The sequence below is a fragment of the Hoplias malabaricus genome, chromosome 2, assembly GCF_029633855.1.
Source record: "Hoplias malabaricus isolate fHopMal1 chromosome 2, fHopMal1.hap1, whole genome shotgun sequence".
In the NCBI taxonomy this organism is placed as follows: domain Eukaryota; kingdom Metazoa; phylum Chordata; class Actinopteri; order Characiformes; family Erythrinidae; genus Hoplias; species Hoplias malabaricus.
In genome coordinates, this window is record NC_089801.1 from 74,893,561 (window position 1) to 74,907,855 (window position 14,295).

General features: G+C 48.7%; 24 non-coding genes and 1 pseudogene across 24 annotated transcripts; all 25 read right to left on the reverse strand.

Annotated features, from left to right (window-relative positions):
* Positions 1–3,018: 3,018 nt before the first annotated feature.
* On the reverse strand, positions 3,019–3,130 carry LOC136688398 (U2 spliceosomal RNA; annotated as a pseudogene).
* Positions 3,131–3,365: 235 nt separating this feature from the next.
* On the reverse strand, positions 3,366–3,479 carry LOC136688451 (U5 spliceosomal RNA). The gene has a single exon (XR_010801142.1). It is a non-coding gene; the product is annotated as a U5 spliceosomal RNA (small nuclear RNA).
* Positions 3,480–3,785: 306 nt separating this feature from the next.
* Positions 3,786–3,976, reverse strand: LOC136688214 (U2 spliceosomal RNA). The gene has a single exon (XR_010800921.1). It is a non-coding gene; the product is annotated as a U2 spliceosomal RNA (small nuclear RNA).
* A 235-nt stretch (positions 3,977–4,211) lies between these two features.
* LOC136688452 (U5 spliceosomal RNA) lies at positions 4,212–4,325 on the reverse strand. Its single transcript, XR_010801143.1, has one exon. It is a non-coding gene; the product is annotated as a U5 spliceosomal RNA (small nuclear RNA).
* Positions 4,326–4,629: 304 nt separating this feature from the next.
* On the reverse strand, positions 4,630–4,820 carry LOC136688033 (U2 spliceosomal RNA). The gene has a single exon (XR_010800746.1). It is a non-coding gene; the product is annotated as a U2 spliceosomal RNA (small nuclear RNA).
* A 235-nt stretch (positions 4,821–5,055) lies between these two features.
* On the reverse strand, positions 5,056–5,170 carry LOC136688781 (U5 spliceosomal RNA). The gene has a single exon (XR_010801469.1). It is a non-coding gene; the product is annotated as a U5 spliceosomal RNA (small nuclear RNA).
* A 304-nt stretch (positions 5,171–5,474) lies between these two features.
* LOC136688374 (U2 spliceosomal RNA) lies at positions 5,475–5,665 on the reverse strand. The gene has a single exon (XR_010801076.1). It is a non-coding gene; the product is annotated as a U2 spliceosomal RNA (small nuclear RNA).
* A 235-nt stretch (positions 5,666–5,900) lies between these two features.
* Positions 5,901–6,014, reverse strand: LOC136688453 (U5 spliceosomal RNA). The gene has a single exon (XR_010801144.1). It is a non-coding gene; the product is annotated as a U5 spliceosomal RNA (small nuclear RNA).
* Positions 6,015–6,318: 304 nt separating this feature from the next.
* LOC136688034 (U2 spliceosomal RNA) lies at positions 6,319–6,509 on the reverse strand. Its single transcript, XR_010800747.1, has one exon. It is a non-coding gene; the product is annotated as a U2 spliceosomal RNA (small nuclear RNA).
* A 235-nt stretch (positions 6,510–6,744) lies between these two features.
* Positions 6,745–6,859, reverse strand: LOC136688782 (U5 spliceosomal RNA). The gene has a single exon (XR_010801470.1). It is a non-coding gene; the product is annotated as a U5 spliceosomal RNA (small nuclear RNA).
* Positions 6,860–7,162: 303 nt separating this feature from the next.
* On the reverse strand, positions 7,163–7,353 carry LOC136688035 (U2 spliceosomal RNA). Its single transcript, XR_010800748.1, has one exon. It is a non-coding gene; the product is annotated as a U2 spliceosomal RNA (small nuclear RNA).
* Positions 7,354–7,588: 235 nt separating this feature from the next.
* On the reverse strand, positions 7,589–7,703 carry LOC136688783 (U5 spliceosomal RNA). Its single transcript, XR_010801471.1, has one exon. It is a non-coding gene; the product is annotated as a U5 spliceosomal RNA (small nuclear RNA).
* A 303-nt stretch (positions 7,704–8,006) lies between these two features.
* LOC136688036 (U2 spliceosomal RNA) lies at positions 8,007–8,197 on the reverse strand. Its single transcript, XR_010800749.1, has one exon. It is a non-coding gene; the product is annotated as a U2 spliceosomal RNA (small nuclear RNA).
* A 235-nt stretch (positions 8,198–8,432) lies between these two features.
* LOC136688784 (U5 spliceosomal RNA) lies at positions 8,433–8,547 on the reverse strand. Its single transcript, XR_010801472.1, has one exon. It is a non-coding gene; the product is annotated as a U5 spliceosomal RNA (small nuclear RNA).
* A 302-nt stretch (positions 8,548–8,849) lies between these two features.
* Positions 8,850–9,040, reverse strand: LOC136688037 (U2 spliceosomal RNA). Its single transcript, XR_010800750.1, has one exon. It is a non-coding gene; the product is annotated as a U2 spliceosomal RNA (small nuclear RNA).
* A 235-nt stretch (positions 9,041–9,275) lies between these two features.
* LOC136688785 (U5 spliceosomal RNA) lies at positions 9,276–9,390 on the reverse strand. The gene has a single exon (XR_010801473.1). It is a non-coding gene; the product is annotated as a U5 spliceosomal RNA (small nuclear RNA).
* A 304-nt stretch (positions 9,391–9,694) lies between these two features.
* LOC136688216 (U2 spliceosomal RNA) lies at positions 9,695–9,885 on the reverse strand. The gene has a single exon (XR_010800922.1). It is a non-coding gene; the product is annotated as a U2 spliceosomal RNA (small nuclear RNA).
* Positions 9,886–10,120: 235 nt separating this feature from the next.
* On the reverse strand, positions 10,121–10,234 carry LOC136688454 (U5 spliceosomal RNA). The gene has a single exon (XR_010801145.1). It is a non-coding gene; the product is annotated as a U5 spliceosomal RNA (small nuclear RNA).
* Positions 10,235–10,538: 304 nt separating this feature from the next.
* On the reverse strand, positions 10,539–10,729 carry LOC136688038 (U2 spliceosomal RNA). Its single transcript, XR_010800751.1, has one exon. It is a non-coding gene; the product is annotated as a U2 spliceosomal RNA (small nuclear RNA).
* A 235-nt stretch (positions 10,730–10,964) lies between these two features.
* Positions 10,965–11,079, reverse strand: LOC136688786 (U5 spliceosomal RNA). The gene has a single exon (XR_010801474.1). It is a non-coding gene; the product is annotated as a U5 spliceosomal RNA (small nuclear RNA).
* Positions 11,080–11,383: 304 nt separating this feature from the next.
* Positions 11,384–11,574, reverse strand: LOC136688217 (U2 spliceosomal RNA). Its single transcript, XR_010800923.1, has one exon. It is a non-coding gene; the product is annotated as a U2 spliceosomal RNA (small nuclear RNA).
* Positions 11,575–11,809: 235 nt separating this feature from the next.
* LOC136688787 (U5 spliceosomal RNA) lies at positions 11,810–11,924 on the reverse strand. The gene has a single exon (XR_010801475.1). It is a non-coding gene; the product is annotated as a U5 spliceosomal RNA (small nuclear RNA).
* A 304-nt stretch (positions 11,925–12,228) lies between these two features.
* On the reverse strand, positions 12,229–12,419 carry LOC136688218 (U2 spliceosomal RNA). The gene has a single exon (XR_010800924.1). It is a non-coding gene; the product is annotated as a U2 spliceosomal RNA (small nuclear RNA).
* A 235-nt stretch (positions 12,420–12,654) lies between these two features.
* Positions 12,655–12,768, reverse strand: LOC136688456 (U5 spliceosomal RNA). The gene has a single exon (XR_010801146.1). It is a non-coding gene; the product is annotated as a U5 spliceosomal RNA (small nuclear RNA).
* A 306-nt stretch (positions 12,769–13,074) lies between these two features.
* LOC136688391 (U2 spliceosomal RNA) lies at positions 13,075–13,267 on the reverse strand. Its single transcript, XR_010801091.1, has one exon. It is a non-coding gene; the product is annotated as a U2 spliceosomal RNA (small nuclear RNA).
* Between the last annotated feature and the right edge of the window lie 1,028 nt (positions 13,268–14,295).

The window sequence follows — 14,295 nt, forward strand, 5'->3', positions numbered from 1 at the left end:
CAGTCCCAAAAAGAGAGGTGAAATGCGCCTCCGCTATCCCCAACATCCCCTCCACGGATGCATCCACCCGCCCCCCATCCCTCAACCCCTCTATGTGTGATCGTCGCTGGCGGGTTTTAATCGATTCAAAAAAGAAACGCGTTGGCCTCTCATCCATCTCCAACTTCTGCCTCCCTGCCTGGAAACAAAAAGCCTTTGCTTCCTTCTCATAAAAAGCTCGCAGCTCCTCACTTGCTTCCCTCAATCTCTCCCTGTTTCCCCCCTGCCAAGCTGCCTGTAGCTCTTCGGACCATCGCCTGATGTGCTCCTTCCTTCTCCTTACCTTTTCTTGCCCCCACCAACGACACAGAGTGGCGACCCTTTTCTTAAGGTCCTCCCACCACTCTGCCATCAAAGTGTAGAGCACCTTCAAACGTCTCCATTCCCCATATAAAACTCCAAATATTTGAAGGAAGGAGGGGTCCTGGAGAAAACCTCTATTCATTCTCCACAGACCTCTCCCTCTCTGTCCTCCCTCAACAAGGATTTCTGCTGACACTAAGCAATGGTCTGACCCCCAGAACGGTTCAGCGGCATAACTCAACACCCGGGACCCTTCAGCCACCAACAGGAGGTCGAGCCTTGAAGAGTCCCCCCGGGAATTGGCCCAGGTGTGACCAGATGCTCTCGGCTCGACCACCCTGAAAGCATCTACCAGCCCTGCCCCCCGCAACACTTGAGCTAGGTGACACCCCCTCTCCACATCTGGCTCAACATTAAAATCCCCACCTACTAATAGGAACCTGTTCGTGTGGAGAAGGGGCTCCAAGATTTGAAAAAAACCTCGCCGCCTACCCTTCCCAGGGGGTGCGTAAATTGCAATGGCCCTGAACCCGATCCCTCTCCACTCACCGTCCACGCAGAGCACTCTACCTGGCACAGGCGACTGGACGTCGGTCACTAGGAAGTCGCATGTTTTAAACAGGATTCCCACACCATCTCCGTTTCCCTCCCCGACACCCCAGACCGATGGCCCCAACGTCCAGTCCCTGGCGAAGGAGACCTCATCTGCCTTTGATTTTACATGGCATTCCTGCAGGAAGCACAGGTCAAACAGGACATCACGCAGACTCAAGAATACCGCCGTCCTCTTGAGTGCCTGCCTAATGCCCCTTACATTTAGTGTGGCAACTGCGAGCTTATCCATTTGAAAAAAAAATAACAGGAAGAATAGACTGGTATAGAGCAACACGGTTCAAAAACAAACCCCCCCCAAAAAAAAGGCCCCATCCCCCCAAAATAACACTGAACCTCACAAAACCCCCTATTCCTTATCCCCACCTCCTCTCCCCAACCGTTTTCCATGATCCCCCTCCAAACCTTTGGCTCTCCCCCTCCCTACCCCCTTCCCCACCCGCCTTGAGACCACTTCTTTCCAACCCACCTCTTCTAGCCCACCTGCCTCCCCAGTCCCTGGACTTCCCCTGCTTCCCTCACCCTCTCCTTCTCTTTGTGAAAATGGTGACCGGTTATGTTCAGGGAACTCCGGCCCTTCAGTCCTCTGTTGCTTATCTACCTCTGTACTTGTGCTGGCAGCTTCCCCCATCTCGACTGGGACGAGGTCAAACTCTCGAACCACCTCCAGACGGCTCCTCTTGGCTGATCTATCCTCGTCCTTAAAGTCCTTATTCCTTGACGAATGGCTCCTGAACAAAACCCCTCCCTCCTCTGTCTCCATTTCACTGTCCCCTTCTGTGGCAACTGGGCTTTCCGAGATTACCAGATCAGCCCAGTCTAGGACCTGTATGCTCGGGAGTTGATCCATGTCCCCGGAGGCTCCAGCCCATTCCAGAGGGGACCAAGAGTTCCCCTGCCCATCTTCTCCTGGCCGCTGCTCACTCCGAGCCTCGGTGGGCAAAGGAGCTTGTGCATTTTCCACTGGCTCCTTAGCATTGACCTCCACCCCCACCATCTCTTCACATTCACCCATGTCCGCACGCTCCCCCAGTTGTTTCACGGGGGTTCCCGCAAGGGCTTGCGGGATGGCTGTCTCTGCCAGGGCTGCCTTTGGCGCCTCACGACCTGCCACCTCCTCTGTTGCGGACTTAGTCCCCATCACCTCAGACCTCTTCTGCACATTCCCCGACAAATTTGCCCTGGAAGTCCCCGGAACAGCCTCAGACCCCACTTCTCCGGTCTTCCCCTCCACGGGCCTTTGTGGGTTCACCCCAGACGTCCCCGGCACAACAACTTCTGCTGAACCAGTTGACTTTTCCACTTCTGCTTCTCCCATGCTAGGTCCTCCATCCAGTATCTTAAAGACTGCTGGGACTTTGAAGAGATCACTAAAAAGCCTGGTCCGTGCAGGGCAGTCCCTATACAAATGGTCATGGTTTCCACACAGGCTGCATGCTTTTGGAGCTCCGCACTCGGCTGTCGTATGCTCCTCTGCGCCACAGAATCTACACCTGCCTCCAGTGCAGGCGTCTTTGGAGTGACCCCGGGCCCCACATCGTCTGCAGTATTCAGGCTGTCCCGGGTAGTGCAAGAAGCCTCGATGTGGGCCGATGGAAAAACTTCCTGGCGGATGTACGAGGCCTCCCGAAAACGCTGGATCTGCCCGCAGCCGGACAAAGAACCGCCGCTTCCCATTCCAAATCCCGAACCTTCCTTTCAGTCGTTCTCCAGGAGAGACCGATGAACAGAAACGTCCTAGAAATGTCCGGATATCCTCATCCTTTACGAAAGGGTTGTACATATGGACAGTTACCGGAACCTCGTCCATAGCGAAAAGTGGGATCAGGCGTAGTCCTCTGAGCACTTCCTGATCTTGTTGCTGACAGCACTTCTCAAAACATGTTGAACAGTCTGTAAACGATGCGAAAGTCACGTCCAAAAACCCAGCCTTGGAAAAATCCTGTATGCAGAAGATCCTTGACGGTGAGAGATCGCAGACATCTCGAAGAATTCGTAGTACTAACCAGTCCCATCCAAATCTCTTTTTCACATCGTCCCCAGCATCCTGCAGCAGTTCCACACGAACAGTATGCCTAAGCCGCACCACTCGGGCCGGCCGACTATCGCTGTCAGTCATAGTATTTGCCCAGAACAGATACTACACTTGATCTTAGCCAAAAGGCCGAGAAGCGATAACCGGAAAGGCCCGGCCGGCCCGGAGCACCCTGCCGCAAACCAGCAACTACTGGAGGGTATTTAAACCTGGTCGTCAGACCTTGACCCCTCCCACTCAGACACCACCACCACACCGGAGGCTCCTCCCACCAAGAACTGCAAACAGAAGCTAAGAGCTGCTGCTACAGGAACTTGTGGCAAGGCGTGCTCCAAAGACGGCTGTCGCTCTGTCATTATACAGGAAGAAAATGTGTAGCTCTGCAGCAACAGAGCCTTCAAAAATACACAAAACTCGTCAACGTTCCCCTCCACGGAAATCTTTAGTAAAAGGCGAAAGATTTGTACGTGACTGAAGAGAAACCCGAGATATGACGGCTAACGGCAGGCCTTCCGCTCCTCTGCTGGAGGTCTAAGACTCTTGCGGAGGGTGCAGACTGAACAAAGGTCAGGGTGGGATAATCTGTGCATAAATTAACACGCCAATTAGAGGTCAACACAGACGAGAAAAACATGAGATCATAGATTTGTATTTAAAAAAAAAAAAAAAAAAAAAAAAGAAGAAAAATGGAGGGAAAACCATGAAACAGATTAAAAAGAGAACAGCCTCGAGAAGGCAACATCATAAAGCCGTACCCATGTCCTATCTTATTTCTTTCTGACTTTTAACCAGTTTAAGGAGGTGCACCGTTCCCAGAAGCACTGCAATACCGGGTCGATGCGTGGAGCGGACGGAGCAAGCCCCTCTTCCGTCTCCCTGCTCAAAAAATCAATTTAATATGTAGTCCTCGTATAGAGGACGTATCAGATATTAAACTGATAAGAACAGATACTACACTTGATCTTAGCCAAAAGGCCGAGAAGCGATAACCGGAAAGGCCCGGCCGGCCCGGAGCACCCTGCCGCAAACCAGCAACTACTGGAGGGTATTTAAACCTGGTCGTCAGACCTTGACCCCTCCCACTCAGACACCACCACCACACCGGAGGCTCCTCCCACCAAGAACTGCAAACAGAAGCTAAGAGCTGCTGCTACAGGAACTTGTGGCAAGGCGTGCTCCAAAGACGGCTGTCGCTCTGTCATTATACAGGAAGAAAATGTGTAGCTCTGCAGCAACAGAGCCTTCAAAAATACACAAAACTCGTCAACGTTCCCCTCCACGGAAATCTTTAGTAAAAGGCGAAAGATTTGTACGTGACTGAAGAGAAACCCGAGATATGACGGCTAACGGCAGGCCTTCCGCTCCTCTGCTGGAGGTCTAAGACTCTTGCGGAGGGTGCAGACTGAACAAAGGTCAGGGTGGGATAATCTGTGCATAAATTAACACGCCAATTAGAGGTCAACACAGACGAGAAAAACATGAGATCATAGATTTGTATTTAAAAAAAAAAAAAAAAAAAAAAGAAGAAAAATGGAGGGAAAACCATGAAACAGATTAAAAAGAGAACAGCCTCGAGAAGGCAACATCATAAAGCCGTACCCATGTCCTATCTTATTTCTTTCTGACTTTTAACCAGTTTAAGGAGGTGCACCGTTCCCAGAAGTACTGCAATACCGGGTCGATGCGTGGAGCGGACGGAGCAAGCCCCTCTTCCGTCTCCCTGCTCAAAAAATCAATTTAATATGTAGTCCTCGTATAGAGGACGTATCAGATATTAAACTGATAAGAACAGATACTACACTTGATCTTAGCCAAAAGGCCGAGAAGCGATAACCGGAAAGGCCCGGCCGGCCCGGAGCACCCTGCCGCAAACCAGCAACTACTGGAGGGTATTTAAACCTGGTCGTCAGACCTTGACCCCTCCCACTCAGACACCACCACCACACCGGAGGCTCCTCCCACCAAGAACTGCAAACAGAAGCTAAGAGCTGCTGCTACAGGAACTTGTGGCAAGGCGTGCTCCAAAGACGGCTGTCGCTCTGTCATTATACAGGAAGAAAATGTGTAGCTCTGCAGCAACAGAGCCTTCAAAAATACACAAAACTCGTCAACGTTCCCCTCCACGGAAATCTTTAGTAAAAGGCGAAAGATTTGTACGTGACTGAAGAGAAACCCGAGACATGACGGCTAACGGCAGGCCTTCCGCTCCTCTGCTGGAGGTCTAAGACTCTTGCGGAGGGTGCAGACTGAACAAAGGTCAGGGTGGGATAATCTGTGCATAAATTAACACGCCAATTAGAGGTCAACACAGACGAGAAAAACATGAGATCATAGATTTGTATTTAAAAAAAAAAAAAAAAAAAAAAAGAAGAAAAATGGAGGGAAAACCATGAAACAGATTAAAAAGAGAACAGCCTCGAGAAGGCAACATCATAAAGCCGTACCCATGTCCTAACTTATTTCTTTCTGACTTTTAACCAGTTTAAGGAGGTGCACCGTTCCCAGAAGCACTGCAATACGGGGTCGATGCGTGGAGCGGACGGAGCAAGCCCCTCTTCCGTCTCCCTGCTCAAAAAATCAATTTAATATGTAGTCCTCGTATAGAGGACGTATCAGATATTAAACTGATAAGAACAGATACTACACTTGATCTTAGCCAAAAGGCCGAGAAGCGATAACCGGAAAGGCCCGGCCGGCCCGGAGCACCCTGCCGCAAACCAGCAACTACTGGAGGGTATTTAAACCTGGTCGTCAGACCTTGACCCCTCCCACTCAGACACCACCACCACACCGGAGGCTCCTCCCACCAAGAACTGCAAACAGAAGCTAAGAGCTGCTGCTACAGGAACTTGTGGCAAGGCGTGCTCCAAAGACGGCTGTCGCTCTGTCATTATACAGGAAGAAAATGTGTAGCTCTGCAGCAACAGAGCCTTCAAAAATACACAAAACTCGTCAACGTTCCCCTCCACGGAAATCTTTAGTAAAAGGCGAAAGATTTGTACGTGACTGAAGAGAAACCCGAGATATGACGGCTAACGGCAGGCCTTCCGCTCCTCTGCTGGAGGTCTAAGACTCTTGCGGAGGGTGCAGACTGAACAAAGGTCAGGGTGGGATAATCTGTGCATAAATTAACACGCCAATTAGAGGTCAACACAGACGAGAAAAACATGAGATCATAGATTTGTATTTAAAAAAAAAAAAAAAAAAAAAAGAAGAAAAATGGAGGGAAAACCATGAAACAGATTAAAAAGAGAACAGCCTCGAGAAGGCAACATCATAAAGCCGTACCCATGTCCTATCTTATTTCTTTCTGACTTTTAACCAGTTTAAGGAGGTGCACCGTTCCCAGAAGTACTGCAATACCGGGTCGATGCGTGGAGCGGACGGAGCAAGCCCCTCTTCCGTCTCCCTGCTCAAAAAATCAATTTAATATGTAGTCCTCGTATAGAGGACGTATCAGATATTAAACTGATAAGAACAGATACTACACTTGATCTTAGCCAAAAGGCCGAGAAGCGATAACCGGAAAGGCCCGGCCGGCCCGGAGCACCCTGCCGCAAACCAGCAACTACTGGAGGGTATTTAAACCTGGTCGTCAGACCTTGACCCCTCCCACTCAGACACCACCACCACACCGGAGGCTCCTCCCACCAAGAACTGCAAACAGAAGCTAAGAGCTGCTGCTACAGGAACTTGTGGCAAGGCGTGCTCCAAAGACGGCTGTCGCTCTGTCATTATACAGGAAGAAAATGTGTAGCTCTGCAGCAACAGAGCCTTCAAAAATACACAAAACTCGTCAACGTTCCCCTCCACGGAAATCTTTAGTAAAAGGCGAAAGATTTGTACGTGACTGAAGAGAAACCCGAGACATGACGGCTAACGGCAGGCCTTCCGCTCCTCTGCTGGAGGTCTAAGACTCTTGCGGAGGGTGCAGACTGAACAAAGGTCAGGGTGGGATAATCTGTGCATAAATTAACACGCCAATTAGAGGTCAACACAGACGAGAAAAACATGAGATCATAGATTTGTATTTAAAAAAAAAAAAAAAAAAAAAAGAAGAAAAATGGAGGGAAAACCATGAAACAGATTAAAAAGAGAACAGCCTCGAGAAGGCAACATCATAAAGCCGTACCCATGTCCTATCTTATTTCTTTCTGACTTTTAACCAGTTTAAGGAGGTGCACCGTTCCCAGAAGTACTGCAATACCGGGTCGATGCGTGGAGCGGACGGAGCAAGCCCCTCTTCCGTCTCCCTGCTCAAAAAATCAATTTAATATGTAGTCCTCGTATAGAGGACGTATCAGATATTAAACTGATAAGAACAGATACTACACTTGATCTTAGCCAAAAGGCCGAGAAGCGATAACCGGAAAGGCCCGGCCGGCCCGGAGCACCCTGCCGCAAACCAGCAACTACTGGAGGGTATTTAAACCTGGTCGTCAGACCTTGACCCCTCCCACTCAGACACCACCACCACACCGGAGGCTCCTCCCACCAAGAACTGCAAACAGAAGCTAAGAGCTGCTGCTACAGGAACTTGTGGCAAGGCGTGCTCCAAAGACGGCTGTCGCTCTGTCATTATACAGGAAGAAAATGTGTAGCTCTGCAGCAACAGAGCCTTCAAAAATACACAAAACTCGTCAACGTTCCCCTCCACGGAAATCTTTAGTAAAAGGCGAAAGATTTGTACGTGACTGAAGAGAAACCCGAGACATGACGGCTAACGGCAGGCCTTCCGCTCCTCTGCTGGAGGTCTAAGACTCTTGCGGAGGGTGCAGACTGAACAAAGGTCAGGGTGGGATAATCTGTGCATAAATTAACACGCCAATTAGAGGTCAACACAGACGAGAAAAACATGAGATCATAGATTTGTATTTAAAAAAAAAAAAAAAAAAAAAAGAAGAAAAATGGAGGGAAAACCATGAAACAGATTAAAAAGAGAACAGCCTCGAGAAGGCAACATCATAAAGCCGTACCCATGTCCTATCTTATTTCTTTCTGACTTTTAACCAGTTTAAGGAGGTGCACCGTTCCCAGAAGTACTGCAATACCGGGTCGATGCGTGGAGCGGACGGAGCAAGCCCCTCTTCCGTCTCCCTGCTCAAAAAATCAATTTAATATGTAGTCCTCGTATAGAGGACGTATCAGATATTAAACTGATAAGAACAGATACTACACTTGATCTTAGCCAAAAGGCCGAGAAGCGATAACCGGAAAGGCCCGGCCGGCCCGGAGCACCCTGCCGCAAACCAGCAACTACTGGAGGGTATTTAAACCTGGTCGTCAGACCTTGACCCCTCCCACTCAGACACCACCACCACACCGGAGGCTCCTCCCACCAAGAACTGCAAACAGAAGCTAAGAGCTGCTGCTACAGGAACTTGTGGCAAGGCGTGCTCCAAAGACGGCTGTCGCTCTGTCATTATACAGGAAGAAAATGTGTAGCTCTGCAGCAACAGAGCCTTCAAAAATACACAAAACTCGTCAACGTTCCCCTCCACGGAAATCTTTAGTAAAAGGCGAAAGATTTGTACGTGACTGAAGAGAAACCCGAGACATGACGGCTAACGGCAGGCCTTCCGCTCCTCTGCTGGAGGTCTAAGACTCTTGCGGAGGGTGCAGACTGAACAAAGGTCAGGGTGGGATAATCTGTGCATAAATTAACACGCCAATTAGAGGTCAACACAGACGAGAAAAACATGAGATCATAGATTTGTATTTAAAAAAAAAAAAAAAAAAAAAGAAGAAAAATGGAGGGAAAACCATGAAACAGATTAAAAAGAGAACAGCCTCGAGAAGGCAACATCATAAAGCCGTACCCATGTCCTATCTTATTTCTTTCTGACTTTTAACCAGTTTAAGGAGGTGCACCGTTCCCAGAAGTACTGCAATACCGGGTCGATGCGTGGAGCGGACGGAGCAAGCCCCTCTTCCGTCTCCCTGCTCAAAAAATCAATTTAATATGTAGTCCTCGTATAGAGGACGTATCAGATATTAAACTGATAAGAACAGATACTACACTTGATCTTAGCCAAAAGGCCGAGAAGCGATAACCGGAAAGGCCCGGCCGGCCCGGAGCACCCTGCCGCAAACCAGCAACTACTGGAGGGTATTTAAACCTGGTCGTCAGACCTTGACCCCTCCCACTCAGACACCACCACCACACCGGAGGCTCCTCCCACCAAGAACTGCAAACAGAAGCTAAGAGCTGCTGCTACAGGAACTTGTGGCAAGGCGTGCTCCAAAGACGGCTGTCGCTCTGTCATTATACAGGAAGAAAATGTGTAGCTCTGCAGCAACAGAGCCTTCAAAAATACACAAAACTCGTCAACGTTCCCCTCCACGGAAATCTTTAGTAAAAGGCGAAAGATTTGTACGTGACTGAAGAGAAACCCGAGACATGACGGCTAACGGCAGGCCTTCCGCTCCTCTGCTGGAGGTCTAAGACTCTTGCGGAGGGTGCAGACTGAACAAAGGTCAGGGTGGGATAATCTGTGCATAAATTAACACGCCAATTAGAGGTCAACACAGACGAGAAAAACATGAGATCATAGATTTGTATTTAAAAAAAAAAAAAAAAAAAAAAAGAAGAAAAATGGAGGGAAAACCATGAAACAGATTAAAAAGAGAACAGCCTCGAGAAGGCAACATCATAAAGCCGTACCCATGTCCTAACTTATTTCTTTCTGACTTTTAACCAGTTTAAGGAGGTGCACCGTTCCCAGAAGCACTGCAATACCGGGTCGATGCGTGGAGCGGACGGAGCAAGCCCCTCTTCCGTCTCCCTGCTCAAAAAATCAATTTAATATGTAGTCCTCGTATAGAGGACGTATCAGATATTAAACTGATAAGAACAGATACTACACTTGATCTTAGCCAAAAGGCCGAGAAGCGATAACCGGAAAGGCCCGGCCGGCCCGGAGCACCCTGCCGCAAACCAGCAACTACTGGAGGGTATTTAAACCTGGTCGTCAGACCTTGACCCCTCCCACTCAGACACCACCACCACACCGGAGGCTCCTCCCACCAAGAACTGCAAACAGAAGCTAAGAGCTGCTGCTACAGGAACTTGTGGCAAGGCGTGCTCCAAAGACGGCTGTCGCTCTGTCATTATACAGAAAGAAAATGTGTAGCTCTGCAGCAACAGAGCCTTCAAAAATACACAAAACTCGTCAACGTTCCCCTCCACGGAAATCTTTAGTAAAAGGCGAAAGATTTGTACGTGACTGAAGAGAAACCCGAGATATGACGGCTAACGGCAGGCCTTCCGCTCCTCTGCTGGAGGTCTAAGACTCTTGCGGAGGGTGCAGACTGAACAAAGGTCAGGGTGGGATAATCTGTGCATAAATTAACACGCCAATTAGAGGTCAACACAGACGAGAAAAACATGAGATCATAGATTTGTATTTAAAAAAAAAAAAAAAAAAAAAAGAAGAAAAATGGAGGGAAAACCATGAAACAGATTAAAAAGAGAACAGCCTCGAGAAGGCAACATCATAAAGCCGTACCCATGTCCTATCTTATTTCTTTCTGACTTTTAACCAGTTTAAGGAGGTGCACCGTTCCCAGAAGTACTGCAATACCGGGTCGATGCGTGGAGCGGACGGAGCAAGCCCCTCTTCCGTCTCCCTGCTCAAAAAATCAATTTAATATGTAGTCCTCGTATAGAGGACGTATCAGATATTAAACTGATAAGAACAGATACTACACTTGATCTTAGCCAAAAGGCCGAGAAGCGATAACCGGAAAGGCCCGGCCGGCCCGGAGCACCCTGCCGCAAACCAGCAACTACTGGAGGGTATTTAAACCTGGTCGTCAGACCTTGACCCCTCCCACTCAGACACCACCACCACACCGGAGGCTCCTCCCACCAAGAACTGCAAACAGAAGCTAAGAGCTGCTGCTACAGGAACTTGTGGCAAGGCGTGCTCCAAAGACGGCTGTCGCTCTGTCATTATACAGGAAGAAAATGTGTAGCTCTGCAGCAACAGAGCCTTCAAAAATACACAAAACTCGTCAACGTTCCCCTCCACGGAAATCTTTAGTAAAAGGCGAAAGATTTGTACGTGACTGAAGAGAAACCCGAGACATGACGGCTAACGGCAGGCCTTCCGCTCCTCTGCTGGAGGTCTAAGACTCTTGCGGAGGGTGCAGACTGAACAAAGGTCAGGGTGGGATAATCTGTGCATAAATTAACACGCCAATTAGAGGTCAACACAGACGAGAAAAACATGAGATCATAGATTTGTATTTAAAAAAAAAAAAAAAAAAAAAAAGAAGAAAAATGGAGGGAAAACCATGAAACAGATTAAAAAGAGAACAGCCTCGAGAAGGCAACATCATAAAGCCGTACCCATGTCCTATCTTATTTCTTTCTGACTTTTAACCAGTTTAAGGAGGTGCACCGTTCCCAGAAGCACTGCAATACCGGGTCGATGCGTGGAGCGGACGGAGCAAGCCCCTCTTCCGTCTCCCTGCTCAAAAAATCAATTTAATATGTAGTCCTCGTATAGAGGACGTATCAGATATTAAACTGATAAGAACAGATACTACACTTGATCTTAGCCAAAAGGCCGAGAAGCGATAACCGGAAAGGCCCGGCCGGCCCGGAGCACCCTGCCGCAAACCAGCAACTACTGGAGGGTATTTAAACCTGGTCGTCAGACCTTGACCCCTCCCACTCAGACACCACCACCACACCGGAGGCTCCTCCCACCAAGAACTGCAAACAGAAGCTAAGAGCTGCTGCTACAGGAACTTGTGGCAAGGCGTGCTCCAAAGACGGCTGTCGCTCTGTCATTATACAGGAAGAAAATGTGTAGCTCTGCAGCAACAGAGCCTTCAAAAATACACAAAACTCGTCAACGTTCCCCTCCACGGAAATCTTTAGTAAAAGGCGAAAGATTTGTACGTGACTGAAGAGAAACCCGAGACATGACGGCTAACGGCAGGCCTTCCGCTCCTCTGCTGGAGGTCTAAGACTCTTGCGGAGGGTGCAGACTGAACAAAGGTCAGGGTGGGATAATCTGTGCATAAATTAACACGCCAATTAGAGGTCAACACAGACGAGAAAAACATGAGATCATAGATTTGTATTTAAAAAAAAAAAAAAAAAAAAAAAGAAGAAAAATGGAGGGAAAACCATGAAACAGATTAAAAAGAGAACAGCCTCGAGAAGGCAACATCATAAAGCCGTACCCATGTCCTAACTTATTTCTTTCTGACTTTTAACCAGTTTAAGGAGGTGCACCGTTCCCAGAAGCACTGCAATACCGGGTCGATGCGTGGAGCGGACGGAGCAAGCCCCTCTTCCGTCTCCCTGCTCAAAAAATCAATTTAATATGTAGTCCTCGTATAGAGGACGTATCAGATATTAAACTGATAAGAACAGATACTACACTTGATCTTAGCCAAAAGGCCGAGAAGCGATAACCGGAAAGGCCCGGCCGGCCCGGAGCACCCTGCCGCAAACCAGCAACTACTGGAGGGTATTTAAACCTGGTCGTCAGACCTTGACCCCTCCCACTCAGACACCACCACCACACCGGAGGCTCCTCCCACCAAGAACTGCAAACAGAAGCTAAGAGCTGCTGCTACAGGAACTTGTGGCAAGGCGTGCTCCAAAGACGGCTGTCGCTCTGTCATTATACAGGAAGAAAATGTGTAGCTCTGCAGCAACAGAGCCTTCAAAAATACACAAAACTCGTCAACGTTCCCCTCCACGGAAATCTTTAGTAAAAGGCGAAAGATTTGTACGTGACTGAAGAGAAACCCGAGATATGACGGCTAACGGCAGGCCTTCCGCTCCTCTGCTGGAGGTCTAAGACTCTTGCGGAGGGTGCAGACTGAACAAAGGTCAGGGTGGGATAATCTGTGCATAAATTAACACGCCAATTAGAGGTCAACACAGACGAGAAAAACATGAGATCATAGATTTGTATTTAAAAAAAAAAAAAAAAAAAAAAAAGAAGAAAAATGGAGAGAAAACCATGAAACAGATTAAAAAGAGAACAGCCTCGAGAAGGCAACATCATAAAGCCGTACCCATGTCCTAACTTATTTCTTTCTGACTTTTAACCAGTTTAAGGAGGTGCACCGTTCCCAGAAGTACTGCAATACCGGGTCGATGCGTGGAGCGGACGGAGCAAGCCCCTCTTCCGTCTCCCTGCTCAAAAAATCAATTTAATATGTAGTCCTCGTATAGAGGACGTATCAGATATTAAACTGATAAGAACAGATTTTTTTTTTTTTTTTTTTTTTTTTTCCAACCAAAGCTTTATTTACATATTTCAATCATTACAATCAGACAAGAAAAAACACATTCACCGCCACCACACTTTAAACCACCCAACACAGTCCCCTAGATGCCCAATTTCCAGAATCCTTCACTTGGTCAAAAAAAAAAAAAAAAAAAAAAAAAACCAACCCAAAATTCATAATCACCTCCCAGGACTCCCATCAATTTTTGGGCCACCATGAGTGCCCCAACACCGTGAGGCCTGCAAAACCTCCAGTCTCTCCCACCCCTCCCACTCCCACCCTGATGATTCCCTCCCCACCATCCTCCCTGCTGTTAATAATCTTACGGTGACGCCCTTTGAAAACATGTAACATGAGGTTTGGGTCTGCCTTTGTTTCCCTGACTCTGAGACTCTCGCATCTCGTGCCCCATGAGACACACTTCGCCACCGAGATCACTGTCCAGAAGTCCCTTGCCTCACGTCGTTCGAGATTCTTCAGACCACTACCGTACAACACCATTTCCCTTTTCAAAACCGTCCTGCCACCCCCAGATCCCCACCAAGCTGCGACAAGCCTCCAGAAATGGGCCACTATTGGGCAGGACCAGAGGGCGTGCTCAATCGTCTCCTCCCCACCACAACCAAGGGGGCACAGAGGGGTGTGCCCAGATCCGTGCCTGTACAAGCGCTCCCTTACTGGAAGGCGGCCTAGCGCCCCTAGCCAGTGCAGGTCTTTGCTGGCCCCGTCTAGCCAGCTGGGCTGAAGTTCAGCCCAGTCAACTGACGGGGAACAGGCGATTGCCATGTGTGTGGTACTCTGAGCTACAAGCTGGTCCCTCCACTTCCTGTACAGCTGCCTGTGGTCCATAATGGTGTCCTCCTCCAGGCACCACCTATTGTCCCTCACAAACTCGGCAGCCTTTTGATAGTGCCAGGGCCTATCGTTGGACCAGGGCGCTGTACCTCTCCATGGGATGACATTACGTAATGTGAAAGCAAACCAGAACCTTGCAAAGAGACTGGAGGCATGGTCCACCCCCCCTTGCACCATCCTCGCCACGAATG